Genomic DNA, 9,497 nt, shown 5'->3' on the forward strand with positions numbered 1-9,497 from the left:
GTCCCAGCAATGCGACACCATAACAGTGAGCCTGATGATCATTTTGGCTCTGAGAGCCTCAATGCTTCATCTGTCAAATGGAGGCAAAGCCTTCCAGTGGGTGATCGAGGGGTGGTCACCTGAGGGATTGCAGTGGAGACACTGGTCAACAAGGCAAAGCCGGGTGTTGCAGGGGCTGGGGGGCTCCAACTCCTTGAAGACATTGTAGCAAACAGGCCCTGTCCTCTCGCCGTCTGTCCTCAAGAAGGTGTGGGGACCAGTCAGGCAGGTCTTCAGGGAGGTGACCATGTTTGCTTTGGATCATGGGGCTGGTCTGCACACTCGCTGGCACCACACCCCATGTGTCAGCCTCCAGGAAGCAAGCTTTTCCACTGCTTTTCCTACTGTTTTTCTACCAAGTTGTGTTAGGCTGGGCCGGCGCCCAGGGCAGACACCCCTGAGAACCTGCCCTGTGGGAAGAACCACCCCCTCCCCCAAGTACATGCCAGCTCAGGGCTAACTCTGCCCTGGGCACTCACCCATCCCAGCACTGTGCCAATGTCCTCCATGTGCGCTAAAGTTTGGTTTTCACATTTCCCCAGGGGTCTGAGTTCTTTCAGCAAATATCTACCAAGCGCCTGCTCCCTGCAAGGTTCAGAGACACGTCAGCAAGCAAAGCATCTCAACATCCATGCCCAGGTGAGCCTTCCACCCTAGGTGGGGAGGCAGACCACAGAGCAGAAGGTGCCAGAAGGAGCAAGCATGGCCTCACTGAGCAGAGACTAGACGGAGATGAGACAACAGGCCATGGGCATTGTTATCCTCATGTTACAGCTGAGGAGACCAAGGTACAAAAGGACCTGGTCAAGGTCACATAGTTTGTCCTTGAACCAAAGTACTCCGACTTCGGTACATTTACAGTTTGTTCTCTAAATGAAGCATCAGGAGCTTTTCCCTAAAAAGGCCTGGGGAGTAAATGTTCTAGGCTCTGCGGGCCACATTTGACTCTGACACAAATTCTTTGTTTTTTTACAACCCTCAAAAAATGTGAAAACTATTCCTGGCAGCACAAAAACAGGTGCATAGCGTGGCTTTTTGACCCTTGCTCTAAGCCATTAGCCTCTCCAACATTCCTAGTGCAGTTAAAATGTCTCAGAACCCTGCATGACCCGAGGTGAATGGTATTAATCCCATTTTATGGACCAGGAAAGTGAGGCTCAGGAAAGTGAAGTAACTTGGCTATGATTATGGAGGGCCAGAATTCCAGCCCCGGTCTGGCTGGGTCGGCAAGATCCAGGCACTTTCTCCATTCTGCTTGATGTCTTACTTTCGATGCTGATTTTTAAATCCCTGTTTTAAAATGCAACATTGAAATAAGTTAAGAGGTTGGGATTAACATATACCCCCTACTGTGTATTAGACAGATAAGCAACCAGAACCTACTGTGTAGCACAGGGAATTCAATATTTTGTAATAACTTATTAGGGAAGAGAATCTGAACAATATATGTGTGTGTGGAACTGAATTGCTGTACTGTACGCCTGTAATTAACATGATATTATAAATCAGCTATACTTCAATAAAAATAAATAAATTTATGATTCCTCAAAAAATTAAACATAGAATTGACATATGACCCAGAAACTCTACTCCTGGGTATATATTCAGAAGAATTGAAAGCAGGAACTCAAACAGATATCTGCACACCCTGTGTTCATCGCAGCATGACTCACAGTTGCCAAGAGCAGAGGCCCCTCAAGTGTCCATGGATGGATGACTGGAATGCAGTCCAAGGAGAGTGTGGTTCATTCATTCAAGGCAATGGTATTCAAGCTTAAGGGGAAGGATATTCTGACAGCTGCTGCAACAGGGATGAACCTTGAGGTCACAGTGCTCAGTGACAGAAGCCAGCCACGAAACAGCAGATATGATTCCTCTTACACGAGGTCCCTAGAGGAGCCAAACTCATGGGGACAGCAAGCTGGAAGGTGGGGGCCAGGGACTGCGGGAGGGGATGGGAGTGGATGTGAGAGTGAGCAGTTCATGGGGGCAGAGCTTCGGGTTAGAAAGATAAACACGTTTTGCAGATGGAGCCGTGGTGATGGCTGGACAGCAGTGTGAGCAGAGTTCATGTTACTGACCCGTACAGTTAAAAACGGTCAAAATGGTACATTCATGTTTTGTGTATCTTTATCACAGTTAAACAAATAAAGCCTTCACAAGAGGAATAACGCACCAAACTGATCTCCATCCACCCCTGAGTGAACGTCCATCCACGTGACACCAACTTGGCTTGGGAACAGAGAGACCGCAGAATCCAGGACGCACGTGGGAGGCAGGTGAGGAAAACGGAGGCCCAGGAAGGCTCCCTCCAGGCAATGGATGCCCCAGTGCCAGGCATTGGGCAGGGGAGTGGCCAGATAGGTCCACGGTGTGACTTGGCAGCCCCCAAGGCCCTACGCAGGGCTTCCAGTTCCAAGTTCTAAGCTCTTCCCGTCAACCTGACCCCACAGTCACAGTCCCTTGTACTGGGAATCAGAGCAGGGTGGGGCTTGCATTCTGAAAACTGCCCCCTTTCCACTGGTCTTCCCAGGAGGACCCGGCTGAGCCCAGCTGACGGTGCCAACCTGTTTGCCTTCATTGTTGCAGAGAAGCACCCAGGGAGGAGCCCCAGAGTAGGCCCTGCAGGAGGCGAGTCATGGCAGGCGTGCCAGTCAGCTCACAGAGTGACCCTGAATGCACAGCGCGGCACAGGAGGCCACTGCTTATGGGAAATCGACGTTTAATGGATAATCAGCCATGCACTGAGCCTGAGTATTTTGTGTATTTTGTTTAATTCTTACAGTCACCCAAGGAGGAAAGAACCATCATTCCCACATTCCAGATGAAAAAACTGAGGTTTCCAAGGGCCAGGGGGCCTGCCCAGCATCAATTGGTCAGTTGGGAAGCCCCCTCTGTGGCCCTTCTCAGTCTCTAGCACATTGGTTTGACCTCTGACCTTTGAGGGTGCAAGGGGCAAGCTCAAGTTCAGAACTTTGGTAGAAAATAATTTCTTTTATTATATAGAAATGTCTAAACTTTATCATCCACCAAAATCATTTGACCTGTATCTCTGATTTTTTATTGCCTTGAGAATATCCTATTCACTACATTTTGAAAACAATGTAAGAAAGGGGACAATAAAACCAACAGAACTGAAATTTACATTTTCCTTTTCCTTTTTCAGCTTCTTAAAACACAACATGCTTTAAATTAATGGCAAAAATCATTCAAGGTTTAATTAAGAATTATTTATCTATGGATTTATAAAACTGTCAAAGTCCTGTTTTTGTAAAAATGTCAGTCTTGTTTTTGTAAAAACAACAAAAATTGTGTGCCATTTATTCTGTGGGAGTGTGAGATAGGTGTTATTTAAGAAAAGTTTATTATTTGAAAATAACAAATATTTATCCTTACTAATTGAAAAGGAAAGTGACAGTCCCTCAATCGTGTTTGGCTCTTTGAGACCCCATGGACTATATAGTCCCTGGAATTCTCCAGGCCAGAATACTGGAGTGGGTAGTCTTTCCCTTCTCCAGGGGATCTTCCCAACACAGGGATCGAACCCCGGTCTCCCATATTGTAGGTGGATTCTTTACCAGGTGAGCCACCAGGGAAGCCCAAGAATACTGGAGTGGGTAGCATTTCCCTTCTCCAGTGGATACTCCTGACCCTGGAGCTGGGGTCTCCTGCATTGCAGGTGGATTCTTTACCAACTGAGCTACCAGGGAAGTCCAAGTAAACCAATTTATTTTATTCTGTTTTGATGTAATTAACCTCACTCATTTGTTTGTTTTTAAGATTTTATTTATTTATTTTTGGCTGCACTGGATCTTCTTTGTTCTGCACAGGCTTCCTCTAGTTGCAGAGAGGAGGGGCTACTCTGTAGTTGTGGCGCGTAGGCTTCTCATTTTGGTAGCTTCTCTTGTTGCGGAGCATAGGCTCTAGAATGTGTGGGCTTCAGTAGTTGTGACTTGAGGGCATATGGAATCTTCCTGCACCTGGGATCGAACACACGTTCCCTGCATTGGCAGGCAGATTCCTAGCCACTGCATCACCAGAGAAGTTCAACCCTGCTGATTTATACTTTTTAAAATTGTGATAATTCATTCAGGGTAAGCCTAGAATTTGTCTTTTCACTATCTATAAAAATATTTTTGCTAAATAAAGTATAATAGGACTCCACAATATGTATACAAGCTGCTTAGAAAAGCATTCTTTTTTTTTACTGACTCTTATTGACTGTAAAAATAACTATTTACAATGAGACAACTGGGACTTTAACATAAACATACATTTCTATTGGAAATTGTCTTTAATTGCTAGGTTAATCCTAATCACATGTACTTTGAAATTTAAAACTACATGTTTTAAAATAATAATGTTCACTTTCTATAGATTCACCATAATGTTTCTCCAATTAGTCCGTGTTGTTGTAGTTGTTACTCAGTTGCTAAGTTGTGTCCAACCCTTTGTGACCCCACGGACTCCAGCACACCAGGCTTCCCTGTCCTTCACTCTCTCCTGGAGTTTGCTCAGAATCATGTTCATTGAGTCAGTTAGTCTATAGTACTCTTTAAACAAAAAATTAAGCCTGTTCTGGAAGCCAAGCTCAGACGGAGCACCTCCTGGCACTCTTTGGAGAATGGCTACAGTTTCCAGCCCAGTGGGAGCTCCCACCCCAAACAGTGGCTCTGGAAGTACCCGTCCGTGCTGGGTGACTTAGATCAGGCTCCTGGTGGTGGTCTGTCCCACCCCTGAGTGAGCTCTGCAGAGGTCGCAGCTGCCTGCCCTTAAGGAGGAGGCCAGTAACAGGAGAGCTGGGTCACCACTGGGCACCTGTGCTGTGCTGGGCATGCAGCAGACACGGGTGAGGAGCACAACCAGGAAGAAGGCATGGGCTGGGTGGATGCTCCTGATGGGAAAAGAGAAGGACATCTGCAAGAAGTTCGATGACAAGGGACGAGAGACGGTGACAAGAGTTTAGCTTCTAGGGCCAGCATGTTGAAGAAGGGGTTTTTCAGTGCAAGAAGTCTTGAGCAGCCGTTGAGGGTGGAGCCAGCCAAGAGAGTATTAAATTGTGTCCTGCTAAGAGATACGTCCATCCCCTAAGCCCCAGTATCTGTGAACGTGACCTTATTTAGAAGCAGGGTCTTTGCAGATGTAATCAAGTTAACATGAGGTCATACTAGGTTAGGATGAGCTCTAAACCCAGTTGAACTGGTGTCCTTAAAAGGAAAAAGAAATGTAAGCACAGACAGAGGGAGGACAATGTGACGAGACACCTGGAGGAGACGATCACGTAAAGATGGAAGCAGATCTCAGGGAGCCATCTACAAGCCAAGGGACAAGGGGGACTGCAGTCACCGCCAGAAGCTAGGAGTCAGGTTCAAAAGGAAGCCTTCAGATGAAACTAGCCAGCCCGGCCCACACCTTGATCTCAGACCTCTGGCCTCCAGAACTGTGAGGAAATAAATTTCTGTTGGTTAAGCCACCAATTTGTATCATTTGTTATGACAACCACAGGAAACATACACGAGTTAAGCAGATGCGTTCTGACATCTCAGAACTGGACACAAAAATCAGATGTGACCTTGTGGTCTGAGCAAAGGGATGAGAACAGGCTACCCCCCCCTTCCACGCTCACCCCTGGGGCAGCAGGGACCCAAAGAATTCCTTGAGGGGTGGGGGTGATATCTGCTGGAGAATCTCCTGTCCACTACCAAAGAAGGCGTGTCCAAGGAGTGTCAGGACAGGATAGGAAACCTCTGTCTGGTCAGAGAAGCTCCCAAACTCCTTTGCTGCCTAAATACCAGCATTTAGGTTCCACTGGGAAAGAAAACAAAAAGACTGCAGAAAACAGCAGGGAAAAGAGCATTGGGTGGATGGTTTCCATTTTCCCAGGTGTCTGTGTCACCAGTCCAACATGCTGGAACCCCTCATTTGTTACCGGGTAGCTGACTGCACAGCCATAAATCCACCTGTACCAACCCATAAACCTGCCAAAGCCAGGAGGTGACTCTAACTTAGTCACGTAAGCCTGTGCTCAGACTTCAGCTGGTTCAGTGGCCAGGGTCATCGCAGCCACTGGACACAGCAAAAAGGAGAATCTCAGGCAACCTAAGGTGCCTGCCCTGACGTCCACATGGCTGGGTTTGGGTTTCTAAAGCCACCTCAGAGGGAGTGTTCATATTTTCTCCTCAGAGGAGAGTTTGTAATTTTTATGAAGATGATTATTCCTTCCTTTTTAATTAATTTTTATAACATTTTTTTAAAAGTCAGTGTTGCAAGGCTTGCTTGTCACCACACCCCTTCCCGTCTACCATTCCCTCCCCACTGAGTTACTTTCAAATGTCTTAAATGTTTTATATTTTAATCTTTACCTTCACATTTTTAACTAACATGATTACTACACTATTTCTTGTTTGTTTGTTTTTGCCATCTTAGCTCACTTATTAAAGTACCCTCCACCATCCTCCGTACACTCTCAGACTCTTCCACACTACTTATCATCTTCACAATTATATCACAATCTTTGGCCAAATCAATGTTTAGGATTGGCATTACTATGACTCCATAAATGTCACAAGAAAGTCTCTTACAGCACTAAGATACTCTTTCTTTTCTTGTGCAAAGTTTTGTTTTTCCTGAAGTTAATTATTGACTCATTTTTTTTCATACACTTAATTTTTTATGTACTATGGACCACTTGGGCTTCCCCGGTGGCTCAGATGGTAAAGAATCTGCCTGCAGTGTGAGAGACCTGGGTTCAATCCCTGGGTCAGGAAGATCCCCAGGAGAAGAGCATGGCAACGCACTCCAGTATTCTTGCCTGGAAAATCCCATGGACAGAGGAGCCTGGCAGGCTACAGTCCATGGAGTTGCAAAGAGTCAGACACAACTGAACCACTGACACACATACATGGACCACTTCTTCCCCAATGTTGCTGCTAAGTCACTTCAGTCGTGTCCGACTCTGTGCGACCCCATAGACGGCAGCCCACCAGGCTCCGCCGTCCCTGGGATTCTCCAGGCAAGAATAGTGGAGTGGGTTGCCATTTCCTTCTCCAATACATGAAAGTGAAAAGTGAAAGGGAAGTCGCTCAGTCGTGTCCGACTCTTAGCGACCCCATGGACTGCAGCCTACCAGGCTCCTCCATCCATGGGATTTTCCAGGCAAGAGTACTGGAGTGGGGTGCCATTGCCTTCTCCGTCCCCAATGTTAGAATCCGACAAAGCTGAAAAACTCATCCCAACCAAATCACGCACATCAGGTAAGCATGCACGTCTTGTTTTGTTGTTTGTTTCTCCAGTGGAGACATCCTGACTGGAGCTCCCTGTCCTCCCATTCGTATCTGGACTGGCTGACTTTTTGGGTATGGCATAGCTGTCCTCCCAAGAGTTCCCTTCAACTTCAGTGAGAATGTCTTTGCATTTTTCTGTGCTATATACAGTGTGTCCTGGGTCCCATGTCTTTCTCTTTCTAGGTTTATTTTCTTACTCAAGTGAAGCACACCCTCCAGTAGCTTCCTAAGAAAGGATGCAGGTGGGGTGCAATTTTTAGTTCTTAAAAATGTTACATATTTTCAACATCTTTATTCTGTCCTTTATTTGACAGTTTGTACAGATAAAGAATTCCAAGTAAAACTTTTTAGAATTTTGAAGGCATTGCCCCCACTATTTTCTGCTTTCCAATATTATTAATACTATAACACTATTGAGAAATTCTGGTGCATTGAATATCCCACTGTTTTCCTTCCATAAATATTTAGAATTTTTTAACCCCTTGTGTTTTGAAATTTCAACATGACGCACCTTGTTTCATGTTTTATTAAGAAACTTGGTTCACACTTTCAATCAGGAAAATCATGTCCTGCAATGATTTCTTTGCATTGTTTGACAACTTTTTCTTCTGTTAAGCATCAATCTTCATTGTTGACCCAGAACAGCCAAAAAGCAAAATAAATAAAAATTTTTTAAAAAAATAAATAAACAACTCACAATGCTAAGTGCTGGTAAGGTTGCAAAGCAAATGAAGTTTGCATAAATCACTGACAAGAACACAGAATACTATAGCCACTTGGCAGAACAGGTTGGCAGTTTGTCTTTCTTTTTTTTTTTTTTTTTTGGTTGTGACATGCAGCTTGTGGGATCTTAGTTCCCCAAGCAGTGTCCCTGCAGTGGAGATGCAGAATCCTAACCACTAGACTGCCAGGGAAGTCCCAGATTGGCAGTCTGCAATGCGGGAGACCTGGGTTCGATCCCTGGGTTGGGAAGATCCCCTGGAGAAGGGAAAGGTTATTCACTCCAATCTTCTGGCCTAGAGAATTCCATAGACTGTACAGTCCATGGGGTCACAAAGAGTCAGACATGACTGAGTGACTTTCATTTTTACTTTCAGGATGAACTTAAATATAGACTCACCAAATGACCTAGCAAGTCTAATCTTAGATATTCACCCAAGAAATAAAAACTAATGTTTACAGGGACTTCTTTGGTGGCCCAGTGGTTAAGAATCCACCTTGCAATGCAGAGGACTAGGGTTCAATCCCTGGTCAGGGAACTAAGACCCCACAGGCCATGGAGCAGCTAACACCTCACTGCACTGAGAGTCCATGCACCACAAAGAAAGATCCCACATGCTAGCAACGAAGATCTGATGTGCATGCATACTCAGGTCTGTCTGCCTGTTTGCAGCCCCACAGACTGCAGCCCGCCAGACTCCTCTATCCATTGGATTTTTCCCAGCAAGAATATTGGAGAGGGTTGCCATTTCCTCCTCCAGGGGATCTTCCCAACCAGGGATCAAACCTGTGTCTCCTGCACTGGCAGGTAGATTCTCCACCACTGAGCTACCTGGGAATCCCCTTAGGACCTGATGCAGCTAAATAAATAAATATTTTAAAAATAAAACTAATGTTTACACCAAAACTTGTATGCAAATGTTTAAGGCAACTTTATTCATAATCACCTCAAACTAGACAAACCAACAGTCTATCTATCAGCTGGATGACAAGGAAGACACTACAGACTTGTACGTGCAACAACACGGACTCGACGCAATTGCATTATGCTGCATGGAAATGCCACATTCAACAGCCACATCCTCCCAATGGAAGCAGGAGGTTCCATTGAGATGGCATTCTGGAAATTCATTCAGTGGAGACTGGAATGGTCACTGGCTGCCAGGGGCTAGGGCGGAAGCAGGAGGCTGACTGTAAAGGGGTAGGGAGCGGTTCAGGGTGGTAGACGTCTGTTCTGGATTGTGTGGTGGTAACACAACTGGGTACATGAGTCAAAACTCGTACAGAACTGAGTTTTACTCTATACCAGTTGTATCCCAGTAAAGTGTTTAATGCTAAGTCATGTCCAACTCTTTGCAGCCCCATGGACTGTAGCCCACCAGGCTCCTCAGTCCATGGGCTTCTCCAGGCAAGAAGACTGGAGTGGATTGCCATTCCCTTCTCCAGAGGATCTTC

At 45.7% G+C, this 9,497-nt stretch overlaps 1 long non-coding RNA gene across 1 annotated transcript; it reads left to right on the forward strand.

Moving 5' to 3' along the window:
* Positions 1-1,858: 1,858 nt before the first annotated feature.
* On the forward strand, positions 1,859-3,102 carry LOC123334991. Its single transcript, XR_006553185.1, has 3 exons — positions 1,859-1,967; positions 2,179-2,318; positions 2,629-3,102. It is a non-coding gene; the product is annotated as an uncharacterized LOC123334991 (long non-coding RNA).
* Positions 3,103-9,497: the final 6,395 nt, after the last annotated feature.

The sequence above is a fragment of the Bubalus bubalis genome, chromosome 1, assembly GCF_019923935.1.
Source record: "Bubalus bubalis isolate 160015118507 breed Murrah chromosome 1, NDDB_SH_1, whole genome shotgun sequence".
Lineage (NCBI taxonomy): Eukaryota > Metazoa > Chordata > Mammalia > Artiodactyla > Bovidae > Bubalus > Bubalus bubalis.